At 47.7% G+C, this 12,464-nt stretch overlaps 1 long non-coding RNA gene across 3 annotated transcripts in view; it reads right to left on the bottom strand.

Moving 5' to 3' along the window:
• The window catches only part of LOC148756838 (uncharacterized), a 38,659-nt gene extending 26,195 nt beyond the window's left edge, over positions 1–12,464 (bottom strand). For 2 of the 3 annotated variants that reach the window (XR_016022598.1, XR_016022597.1), the window contains exons 1-4: positions 12,082–12,464; positions 10,435–10,566; positions 7,978–8,063; positions 7,114–7,250 (exon numbers count right to left, since the gene is read on the bottom strand). This is a non-coding gene — a long non-coding RNA (uncharacterized LOC148756838). The remainder of the gene's footprint in view (positions 1–7,113; positions 7,251–7,977; positions 8,064–10,434; positions 10,567–12,081) is intronic. The other variant, XR_016022599.1, reaches the window with a different exon arrangement.

Here is a 12,464-nt window from a genome sequence, read left to right as displayed (position 1 = left end):
TCCTGCGTGAACTGGAGGTAGGACAGCCAACCTACCACAGTGCATGTTGAAGTAAGCACACCGAGTTGGTGCTGAGACGTTGCTTCTGGATGGTTCTCCATGTCCCAGTTCAAATCCTTTCCTGAGCCCCACTGGTGTTCCTGTCCTTTGATCTCATATCTCTGAGTCTTTTAAATAGATTCCACTCTTTGGTTTAAACTAACTCCAGCTGTTTTCTGCACATGTAGTAACAGAATCCTAACTAATACTGTAATAAACTCATTTCCTCGTGATTTGTATCATCACTGGAGTTATTGTTTCCTAGTCAGATTCAAAGAAGACAAAGGGGTCTCTAGCCCAGTGTCACCCACCCGCCTGAAGAGGAAAGCTCTCCACATCATTAGGACCAAAAACAGACCCCTGCCTCTGTATGTGCCTCCAGAAAATGTGCAACAGTACAATGTGAAATGGAGTCCTGGTTGCCAGAGAGCGGCAATAGTGTTAGATAAGATATATAATGACATTTAAATGCATTCGACTTTAACGCTACATTTGTCTGCAAAACTGAACACGAAGCAAGTAAAGTTCCTTGGTTAAAACAGTACTTTTTAAAGAAGAGTTAGGGTGGAACCAAGGGAAGGATGCTGACTGGGAGGCGGGAGTGAGCCTGAAGGGAGGCCGTCTTCTACAGACATGCGCTTCAGAATGGGCCAGAAAGAATGGTCACCCGTCAACACAGCTGTATATCTAGGGCAGGGAGGGAAGCTAAAAAGCCCTAAGTCTTAATGAAAGAGAGAAGGAAGAGGGCAGAGAGATATTTTCTCAGATTGAGGTAGCACTGCCTCCCTCGGTTCAGACCCGTGGGCTCACATCCCCTACATACACCATCTTTGCTCAAACCTGCGTGTCTTTGCCCAACTCTCTCTGCTGCCTGGAAGGTTTCCCCTCTGTCAACCAACTCACCCCGTCGTCCTCTAATGCCCCACGAAGGTGCCCCTCCTCCCTGCCATCAGCCTTGTCAGCCCCTGAAGATGTTCGTCTCAACTAAACTCCCAAAGCACAGAGAATCACAGTTGGAATAACCCTTAGAGAAAACACCCAACCTGTCCTCCTTTGAAGCTCATTATTACAACAATTTCTCTGAGGATGTTAGGATCATTAAGATTGGAAGTCTTTGAAAACAGGGCAAGGACAAAACCACAGAGAAGCTCCGTCCTCCTGAGAGTGGTAAAGTCCCACAGTACGGAGAAACCACAGTGAGGAAACAACTCAGAAGCACACGGACACGGGCATTACCTAGTGCACCAAGCCTCTTCCACGGAAGGGTCTGACGTTTACAGGGGCCCCGTGTTTTCCATCAAAGCGCCTTTGTCATCATTGGCAACAGAATGGGGACAGAGCGACAGGGACCATGAAATACGAGTTCCCAATCATCTAATTTATCAGAAGTGGTAGCTGACTCCCCCATCTGCACACAAATGTCACAGTAGGACCCATCTGTGCGATCTCAGTGTCAGAGTCCAAAAAAGTCAAGGCAGCCTGAACACCGAGTGCTGCCCAGACACTTGGCAAAGAGAGGTTTCTGTGTTCAGCTCCGCTGCTGCCCGTGGCCAGCGGTGCTCCCAACCCCTTCGTCCCCCTTGAACGTAGTGCCTGCAGGGTTCTCATGTACGCCTAGGCCTTAACACTGGGCATCAGGCGTCAGACTAGGGGCCCTGCCGTCGCTCGCATTGGTGGGAGAACCAGCTTCCCTGAAGGTAAAAGGCATGAATTCACAGAGCCTGGGGATACTGAATACTTGAAATCCACTCAGAAACTCACTGTCCTTCCTATATGCGGGCAGAACTAGCCCTTGGGTTTCTATTGATACCACCACCACCCGGGGTCCCCGGCAGTTCTTTACATCATCTTAGATTCCTCTCTTTCCTTTGCCCCCAGCTGTGCACCTGTCTCCCAATATCTGTGGTATCAACCTCCTCCTCTTTTCCAAGCCAGTGGCTTTGGAATTAGACCTGCCATTTAGTAGCTGTGCCTTTTTTTTTTTTTTTGAGCCTCAGTGTTCCCACAAATAAAATGAGGATAATAACAATACCTACTTTATAACTTTCATGTGAGAATGGAGATGACATTTGTGAAAATGCCTGGTATGGTGTTTGCCATATAACAAGTTCTTGCCACACCTTAGCTTCTTTCCTCTCTTCCATCTTTCCTGCCAATGCCTGCGGTTAGCGCCCCCCCCCCCACTCCTTTTCTACTAATATACCAGTAAGAGGCAGAATCTTAATACTCTCCACCCCAAGATTTCCCATATTAATCCCCAGGACTGTGATTATGCTAGCACATGGCAAAGGGGATTTTGCAGATGTAATTAAGGTTACTAATCAGTTGACTTGAAGCTAATCAAAAGGAGATCATCCAAATGGGCCTGACCTAATCACATGAATCCTTTAAAAGCAGAAGGTTTTCCAGAAATAGACTCATTAGAGACAGAGAAAAAACTGATGGTTGCTGGGGGGTGGGGGGGAGTGGGGATGGGGGAGAAGGTGAAGGAATTAGAAAGTACAAATTGGGGCCGGCCTGGTGGCTCAGGTGGTTGGAGTGCCCCGCTCCTGACACAGAGGTCTCTGGTTCGATTCCCACATGGCCAGTGAGCTGCGCCCTCTGCTGTGAACAGCTGGAGATTGGCATAAGCTGCCGTGGGCTGCTGAGTGCTGCCGTGGGCTACCATGTGCTGCCGTGAGTGGCCGGTTGGCGGCTAGCGTGAGTGGAGCTGCTGTGAGCAGCCGACCGATGACAGACAACCGAGTTGCCTCAGCCGGGTGGGAGCACAAGCCTCATAACACCAGCATGGGCCAGGGAGCTGTATCCTACACAACTAGGCTTGAACTGGAGTCAGGGTGGGCCGGCAGAAGAAGTGGAGGGGAAAAAAAGAAAATACAAATTGGCAGTCACAATGTACGATGTCTGACAATTAAGTTCGCGAACTCATCCTAGAAAAAGTACTATATACCTCATTGCTGAATATCACTATGGTCACTTTTGAAGTGCTCCCCTTGGGAAGCTACGCACCGATGCCAATGCCTAGTCCACCCTTCAAAGCCATTTTGGAACTCTTTTTCTGGAATGGCCATCAGAGCTGTCGTCGCATTACCCTTGATATCCCAAGTGTCATTAAACTGTCTTCCTTTCAATATTTCCTTTATCTTCGGGTAAAGAAAGAAGTCATTGGGGGCCAGATCAGGTGAGTAGGGAGGGTGTTCCAATACAGTTAATTGTTTACTGGCTAAAAACTCCCTCACACACAGTGCCGTGTGTAAGCTGGTGCATTGTCGTGAAGTAAGAGCCATGAATTATTGGTGAAATGTTGAGGTTGCCTAACTTTTTCACGTAGCCTTTTCAGCACTTCCACATAGTAAACTTGGTTCACTGTTTGTCAAGTTGGTACAAATTCATAATGAACAATCTCTCTGATATCAAAAAAGGTTAGCAATGTCGTTGCAACAAGTTCGCGAACTTAATTGTCCAACCTTGTAGTCACAGGGATGTGAAATACAGGATGGGGAATATAATCACTAATGTTGTAAAGATAGTAGGCTGCCAGATGGGCACTGGGCTTATCAGGGGGATCACTTCACAGACAGTGTAGATGCCTGACCACTGCGCTGGACACCTGGAGCTGAAGTAGAATAATACTGAATGTCAGCTATGATTTTATATATATAGTCACGGGACGTAAAGTACACCATGGGGAATAAAGTCAGTGGTTCTGTAACAGCTGTATACGATGTCAGAGGGGTAGTAGATGGGAGGGGTTATCACTCTATGAGGGGTGTGAATGTTTAACTAGTACGTTGCTTTGTACACCTGAAACAAATATAATTAATTAATTAATTAAAAGCAGAAGGTTTTCTCCAGCTGATAACAGAAGAGGAAGTCGGGGACTCAAAATAGAAGGGGGATTTGGAGCATGTTGCTAGATTGAAGATGGAGGGTCACATGGAAAAGTGAGGGAGTGGCCTCTAGGAGCTGAGCACAATCCCCAGCTGCCAGCCAGCACATCCTGCCTGGACGTAAGGCCTAGTAGGAGGTGCTGTCATGGACAGATGCTGTTTAAGCTGCTAAATTTGTGGTCTTTGTTAGGCAGCAATAGAAAACTAATACAATCTCCTAATTGGGGCCAGCAAAGCATGGAAGTCATTTTGGGGATAGAGATGAGCCTTAAAGATTGGCTTTGTCTTCTTCACATGTTTCTACCTCCTCTAGAAAGCTGTCCCCACCCTGGCCAGCCTTTACGGATCTGTCAGTAGTTACCCACCACTCCCTGGGCCCTGCGCACACACGGCCTGCCGGTGGGATCCTCTGCTCCTTTACCATCATCGTATCTTCTCCACTGTGGCCTAAGGACTTCCAACACAGAAGCCACAACGTGACCTTTCTCATAGTCCCCAAAGCACCCAGGACAGGGCCAAGCACACGATCAATACTCCCAAATACAGAGGGTGCCAAAACATATGCACACATTTTAAGAAAGGAAAAAAATGTATTAAAATTCTCATACTCAACATGTACTGACAACAAAAGATGAATACAAGTCCCATTTGACTTCTGCAATTAGAAGAGGTGCTCAAAGTGGTTACCGTCAGTGTAATTTTAATACGATTGTTTTCCTTTCTTAAAATGTGTACACATTTTTTTGGCACCCTCTCTATTTGTGGATTAAGTCATTTTCTTTCAGCTCCAGTGACCAGCAGGATCAATGAAAGGACCCAAAATCCACCTGGCCACAGGCATGCAGAGAGCCTTTCCATTCAACTCTGGCTCCACAGCCTCCTGGGATTAACGAAGCACCCAGGTGGGGATACCCCATTTCTGAAACTTGACCTTTCATTAACACCGGCCAGTCACGGTTTCATGCACGAGTCGGACTACCATTTCTCTGAATCATACTCTGTTGTGTGTTTTTTAAAAATGTTTCTCTACAACTGGAATCTACGAACACAAAGGAAGTGAGAATAAGGATGAAAGGCGTCTCCCAAAATGCACTACCTGTACTTTGTTCAACAACTAACTTATTCTGACTGCCTGCTATATCCAGGCTAAGACACCGTGGAGACAGAGAACTAAGTAAGAGAGGCCCTGACCCTTAAGCTTCAACCTAGGAGCACAGAGGTCATGGCAGAGTCTTTGACAATTTGGAAACCAAGAGATTGAACTTCTTCAGGTCAGAAAAATGAGTGACAACAGAATCAGGTCTCTACAGACAGGCAGTGGGTGGGGTTCCCTTCTGAATTCTACCCTGCCCCTGTGACTCTCTGGGCCTGCCGTCTCTGCCCCACCCTGGACTCCAATAACATACATATGATGTCACTGTCTAGATGTGCAACAGTCTTGGCAAATTTCATCCAGAGCCCTGAAGCACTGATTAAAAAGAAAATCCACAGCATTTGAACAGACCTTTACAGTTTACAAGGCACTATCATATTCATTGTCTCATCTGATCCTCCCAGGAGCCCTAGGAAGTAGATGGAGTCAAGATTATTATTTCCATTTTACAGATGAGGAAACTGAGGCTCAGAGAGTTGAAATTATTTACCCAGAATCATCTGGTTTGGATGCCCCCAAACCATGTTTTTCCCTCTCTACCAACCTGGATCTAGCCTTTCTGCCTAAATGGGAACTCAATTGAAGACTGGCTAAGCTGTCCAGGCTGGCCTTGGTGGCTGGTTATTTGAGAGTTTCTTTATAGAAAGAATGAAGGAGAGGTAGAGATTAGGGATAAGAGGAAAATACAAGAACGCTTAATATCCTACTAACACTTTGTACTTTTCCAAGAACTCACATATTTCTTATCTCATTTGGTCTCCAGAAGAATTGCATAAGGTTAATAAGGCAAGTATATCGTCATCAGCGATTAGATCAGAACTGGTCATCAATTCTTCTGATTCCAAGACTATTTCCATAAGCTAGGGGAGGGCATCCTTGCCACTCATACCCCACATTTGTACCTTTGGCCCTAAAGGTCAAGACCAAGATTTGATACCCTTCTCTCGTGTGTCCACACAAGTCCAACTTAAAATGATCTTTCATCAAGCTGTGGTTTCCCCTGCCAGAAATTGGCCCCAGAAAGCAGGTACCTCCCCCTTCTGGGTTTAGGATTACTTGTACAGAACTGACTTTATATAACTAATATACCAGGGAGAATGGAATAGGTTAAACTGTTGTTCAACCATGGTACAGACATTTTCTGAGCTGGGTACCCTCTAGGCTAGTGACTGGGAGGTAGAGAAGTCAGACGTAGTCCCTGCTAATAAGAAACTCACATCTAGTAGGACTGATGGAAACACAGATACATGACAAGATACATGACATTCACAAATACATGACAAGATGGAACGAATGTCACAACAGAGTTATAAGCAGAGGGCTGTAGAGGATCTATGACAATTCTGACTTGTGGAAAGAAAGAGTCTTCATGAAAAAAGAGGCATTTGGGCCGGACACTGAAGAATGGATGGGGAATCTTGACAAGTGGGAAGGTACAAACTGAGGAGACAGCATGAAGATTTGGGAAACAGGGAGACGCAGCCCCATATGAGGGCAGCACAAAATCCACTTGGCTCCCAACCTCATACTGAGGCTGGCTGGGATCCAGCTGAGACCTGCAGCTAGATCTAGGCTGGGTCCTGTCCCAAACATGAGGGAAGCCAACAGATGTCGACCACATGCCCCTTCCGTCTCAGGTTCTATGGTACTTGCAGCATGATCCACCAGACCTTAACTGCCCATCTTTTCTGTTCCCTAGTTGGTTCTGACATGTGTTTTGCTTTCCCAACCAAACTAAAATACCAGTCTCCTGATTCCCTGAGAACATAGCCAGAGGGTGTCTATATTCTATCCCAGCCAGCACAAACCTGCGCACATTGTAGGTACTGACAAGCTATTTGTGGACTGGTTGCTGAAGTCTATAGGCCCAAGAATCATGAAATGACAGTTTTACAAACAAGTAGAGCGAGAAGGGGCAGTCCTTGTAACCCTAGCCTGGGATAACAAGGTAGGGATCAGGAGAAGACGCGTACTTCTGGTTTTAGGGTTACATTTTCTAGAACTGATCTCCATTTAAATCGAGGCTCAGACCTGTTGGGTCACTCTCTGGAACTGCCCTGTATTTCACCGTCAGCTTCCTCTTATACCAAGTTCCAAGGTCCCTTTCATCTGTTTTTCTCATTCATGCTTGTCAACATCTTCCAATGAGACATGGTACTTCATCCTTCCTGTTGGAAAGAGTAACGGGAAGGACAGCATAGTTGCCATTGCCAATTTGGAGACCCAAGTTGGCAATGCCAGAGGAAAGAGCAGAGTCAGGGCCAGAGTGGGGGTGGGAAGGACCCACGGCAGAGTAAGTTTCCTACCAGTTGGCCTCCAAGCAGCTGAGGTTTCATCTGAAGTGCTGGATGGACAGAACTGACCAACAGGGAAATTGGATAGGGACAAAACCCAAACAGGTTGCATCCTTCCCCCCACATTCCCCCACTCCCCAAGGATGGAGCATGAGCAAATAATAAAGGTAATCAACTAGGAGCAGGGTGGGAGGGGGCAGGTGCAAAAAGGACCAAAGGCCCAAGGTCATAGCAAAAAACGAGTTTGAGGGATTATCTAGTCTGATCCTCTTCTCTAATCCCCCAGTTGAGGTCCTCAAATGTTCCTGCCTATAATAGTCTAACCCTCTGCTACCCAGCGTTTCTTCATCTTTGATCCTTCCAATTCATCCTCCACCTTGCTGCCAAAGTGATCTTTCTACAACCGAAAGAGGTTCAAAGTTTCCCCTCCAGCTCAGGATAAGGCCCAAAGCATGCACGACCTACGAAGGCCCCTCATGCTAGACCCAGATAGGCTTTCACGTCTAATGCCTTCTCTGCACCCCTACCCCTCTCTACATTCCACTGACTTTATCCCACTGATGATATGCTGCGCAATATTCTCCAAAGGTGCGAGACTTACTCTCGTTTGCCGGGAGAATTCCAGTTTCAAGGACCAGCTCAAGTGTTCTTTCTTCAGTTAAATCTCCCCTCACTCACTCCTTTCCCCTAGGAAAGATGAGTTAGTTTCTCGTTCATCCAGAAACACCTCTGTGTAGCATTTATTCCCATGACTTGCATTGATTTACAGAGACTGAGAGACTATTGGGGTAGGAGGATGTTTTGACTTTTCATTGTCCTTAGTTAGCACAGTCGGAGTAGGTTTACTGCAAGAATGAACCCCTTCCCTTTACAGACACACAGGGAGCTCCTGGCTGAGCCCAGTGAAAATCTAGGTTGTCTGATGCCCAGATCAGGGCATTTCTTTCTAGGTGGCTTCTTCTACCTGTTTTCTATGACCCTGCAGTTGGATGGATGGCTCCTCACTGACCCAGACTTCTAAACACTGGGGCAGTGACAGACCTGTGCAGCAGCAGGAACCCAAGCTGCTGTCTGTAAGGACAGCCTTCTGTGCCTCTCCTAAGGAAGTGTTTTGAATCCGAAGGGCTTTGTAGGCGGCGGCGGGCGACAGAGCAGGTGAGTCACCATTCCAGCCCACACCGTTCTCTGCTGAAGGGCCCCAGCATCTGTCTGTCTTGGATGATATAGAAAACGTGTTCTCGGAGCTGACTCGGGTCCCAGGGAGGGAAGGCTGCCTTTGTGGCCAAAGTCTCTCCCACCCCTGGCGGTAAAAGCAGGATGGATGACCTTTGTCTACCGGAGCAAACATAGAGGGACTCAGGGAGCACAGAAGATGGTCTCCAAAAAGCTGCAGCCCATGATAAAGGTCAAGATACACAGCCCTCCACTCTGTGGGCCCCATCTGGAGAGAGAGATGTGGAGGGCTTTCCACTAAATAGCCTGTTCTCCACTGCCTGCCCTCATTGGTGTCTCTTCATTTCCCCACATTCAAAGCGCCTCAAGAAAAATCCAGCTGCCCTCCACCACTTGGCCCCCAGACTAAACCAGGACATTTAGCTTACAGCTGAATCTTGTTTTAAGCAGTCAGCATGTGAAGCCGAGGGATAAATCTTCATGTTACAAACTCTTTCTTCCACAACGAGCTCCCCTGGTTCATTCATCACGGCTGGCCTATATAAGGGCCTGTGTTAGGAAGTGGAGAGATACAAAAGCTACTGCGGTACAATCCCTGACCCTAACAGAGAAAATTAGGTGCATTTCCAAATTACTGTAAATACAGGAGATAATGTGATAAATCCTTTAGGGGAGGCCCACAAAGGTGAGTCTGGGAATCTGGAGGTGGATGACTTTGGAGGGACATCGTGGGGGAGGTGGCATATGAGCTGGGCTTTAGAGAGTGGGTTGGATGTAGCCATTCAGAAATAGGTGAAATAGCCTTCCCGATGGAGGAGACATCATCGGCAAAGGACTAAAGGAGGATACACGGAGTAGGGATGGGATCAAATGTTGGGCAGATCCGTGTGGAAACGCACAAGGGTGGAATGAAACATTCAACATGCCCAAGCCCCAGGGACATACTCCATGGCACAAGAAAAAGGCTCTGAATAGCAAAAGGACAAAAAGAATGTCAAGACTGGAGCAGCAGGGTTTATTCCGGGTGAGAAGTGTGCCAGGATGGGCCATGGAGTTAGATCAGAGTTCACATGCCAGCTCTACTCTGAATAGTTGTGTGGACAAGTTACGTAATCTCAGGTCTTGGTTGTCTCATCTGCGAGGTCCCTACCTAGTAGATCACTACAGAATGAAGTGAGATAACAGAGATGAAGCATCCGGCAGTTGTCAGGCACATAGCATGTGATGATTAGATTCCTTTTCCATGCTTGAGGGGCTTGGGTGGTGAACAACAGATGAAAGATTTTGTGGGACCCTCTAGGAAGGAAGAGGCCAATAAAAAAGGACTCTGAAAAGATGGTGAAGGAAGAGAAAGCATGGAGGAAAGAGCCCAGTGCCTTTAAGCTGAAGCTTCTGCTCCACAGCAGGCCATTTTAGGGGAGCTGGGAAAACACCACCACACTGGTCGTTGGTTCATCCCTGAAGAACGCTGTGTTCCAGAAGCAGCACCAGTGATGCAATTAGCAGAACTGAGCTGGTGGGTGGAGCTGTGAGGAGTAGAGCAGAGAAGCGAGGCAGCACCTTGGGCCCCTGCCCAGATTATGGGGGCATCAGGAATCAGGGGGTGGGTGAAGACGGCTGCAGGGAGAAAATTTAATTCTAAAAGCTATCCGCCACTAGGAAAACCAAGAAGTCTAAAGTCTAAAGGTTTCTTCTTCTTTTTTTTTTTTTTAATCAGATCTATATACCTGCTCTTTTAAGCTGAATAACCTAGCTTATTACAAACGGGCAGGAGAGATACCAACAGCCATGGGACTCACATCTGCAGAGAGCCTCCAATCCCAACAGCTGAGCTTCTCGGTCCCATGGAGAAGAGGCACAGCAAAGGATTTTCATTGACTCCTACCTGTGTTTGCTCCTCATTCATTCCCCAAACATCCACAGATACTATACTATTCACAAGACTCTGGAGAGGCAGGTGGCAGCTTGGTGGTTCATACCTTCATCCTCAAGTGGTTTCACTAGTCCATTTCTTTATCTGTCAAATGGAGAAAATGGGGTTTATTGGAAGATGCAATGAGATAATGGACATATTTGACACACAGTAAGTGCGCAAGATGTGTAAATCATTAACAGAAGGAAGACTGCATGTTATGCTGGAGATCTTTCATTTACCCCTCCGAGTACATTCTTCTTTTTCCACCCTGTGCTGTGCCCTAGAAATTGACCTGTATGGACTAAGACTCCCTTGCCCTCTTACTTCCCATTGGGTTTGGTCCACGGGGAGCCGTGACAGATCAGTAGGGAGAAAGCGAAGGTGAGGTTTTTATAACCCCAACTGCCTTCCTGAGCCCCCTGACCCAAAGTCCCAGTTCTAGGAAGATGACCCTCCACACAGCCTCTCTGCCTCCAGGCATAGAGATGGTAAGATTCCTGTTACTAACCCCGTAATATTTCACTATCGTTTCCCTGTACCTTGCCTCAAATTATCCAACTAAAATGTGCCATGTTTTTTGCTGGCCCTAATATACATCGTGTAGGAGAATAAGAGGATACCTGGGAATCAGAAGACCTGAATTCAAGTCCCATCTCTGCCATTAGCTGGCTCTGTGACCGTGGGCCAGTCTCTTTCCTTTTGAAGGCCTCAGCTTCCTCTTGTGTAAAAAGAAATGGGTTGGACCTCATGGCTCTTTTATACTACAATTCCCTGCTACTGCTGGGTGTTCTGTGAAGTTAAACTCAGGAAAGGGATGCTTATAGGAGAATAAAGCTTCCTAGTGCAGGTGGCAGCTTAGCCAGCTAAGCAGCTTGCCTGAAGCCCCATATAAATTCATTCTTTCCCAGGAATCACCTAACTCCTTTCCAAGGGCTTTCCTTTTCCTCTCGGGCCACCCGGGTTTCAGATGCCCAAAAGCTCTCCACTCCAAAGCAGGAGCCAAGAAAACCCACAAAATTAAAATTAAATTCCTTTTACTTTCATTAACCAACTAACTGGTCAAACCTGGTTTAGCCACAAAAGCCCCTTCCCCTGTTCTAGTATGAGGGCACGGGGGTCCAAGCATGGACACAGGTACACACTGACCTCAGGGCTTTCGCCACAGGCCTGCAAGGGGAAGCTGATGCCATCCCACAGCTAGCGACTAGGGCAAAGGGAGCCACCTAAACCAGCACCCTGTCCGAAGACGCCAAACGCCCTGGACTGAGATCCCTGTCATTGGACATGTTTCAAATAGAGGCTAAAAACCACTTGATGAGACATTAAGAATCTCTGAAGTGCTTTTAGCTCCTGAAATGAGTGACTGAGGGAAAGCCAGGAGCCATCAGAAAGACATTCTAACATCATCCTTGCTGCCCCCACTTATCAGGGCTTTCACCTGCCCTAAATGCTTTCCCACCTACTGGCACCCAGAAGTAGGGGAAAGTGGGCAAGGTAGGGTTAGGTTTCTGCCCTGAACAGCAGGAGGGGAGGGCAGTTTGGATTCCAGCTTCTCTGAGTTTCTGAAGGAGTAAGCGAGGCGGGGTAACCTCCTAAAATTCTCAGTTCCAGTTTTACCTGACGGCTGGCCGCAGGTGCAAACCACAACATAATCGCCGCCAGCCCCGATTTGTCTTTGGCATTCTTCACGTTCCCCAAATGCCTCCAGAAACCTGCGGCCTCACATCACACAACAACAAAGAGCAAGTTCAAGGCCTTTCCCGGTCCCAAATCAAAACTTCCGACACCCTCAGGGCGTCCTGCGGCGAAACGCGCACAGAGAGGGGCTGGGGTGGCGAGCCCGCACCGCAGCCTCGCCCTCGCGACGGCCTCTGCCCAGGCCGGTGAAAGCTGAGGGAGAGAAGCCTGCGGCCAGCGGCGAGGGGACCCCTCCGCCCCGTCCCCCTGCCCAGGGCGCATAACCCACGTTCCCGGGAAGCGCCGCCGCGAGCGTGCGCATG

Source organism: Rhinolophus sinicus, chromosome 10 (assembly GCF_057876585.1).
Source record: "Rhinolophus sinicus isolate RSI-liver-muscle chromosome 10, RSI-T2T, whole genome shotgun sequence".
NCBI classification, from domain to species: Eukaryota; Metazoa; Chordata; class Mammalia; order Chiroptera; family Rhinolophidae; genus Rhinolophus; species Rhinolophus sinicus.
The sequence above is the reverse complement of the archived record's forward strand: the minus strand, read 5'-3'. Positions and strand labels throughout refer to the sequence as shown.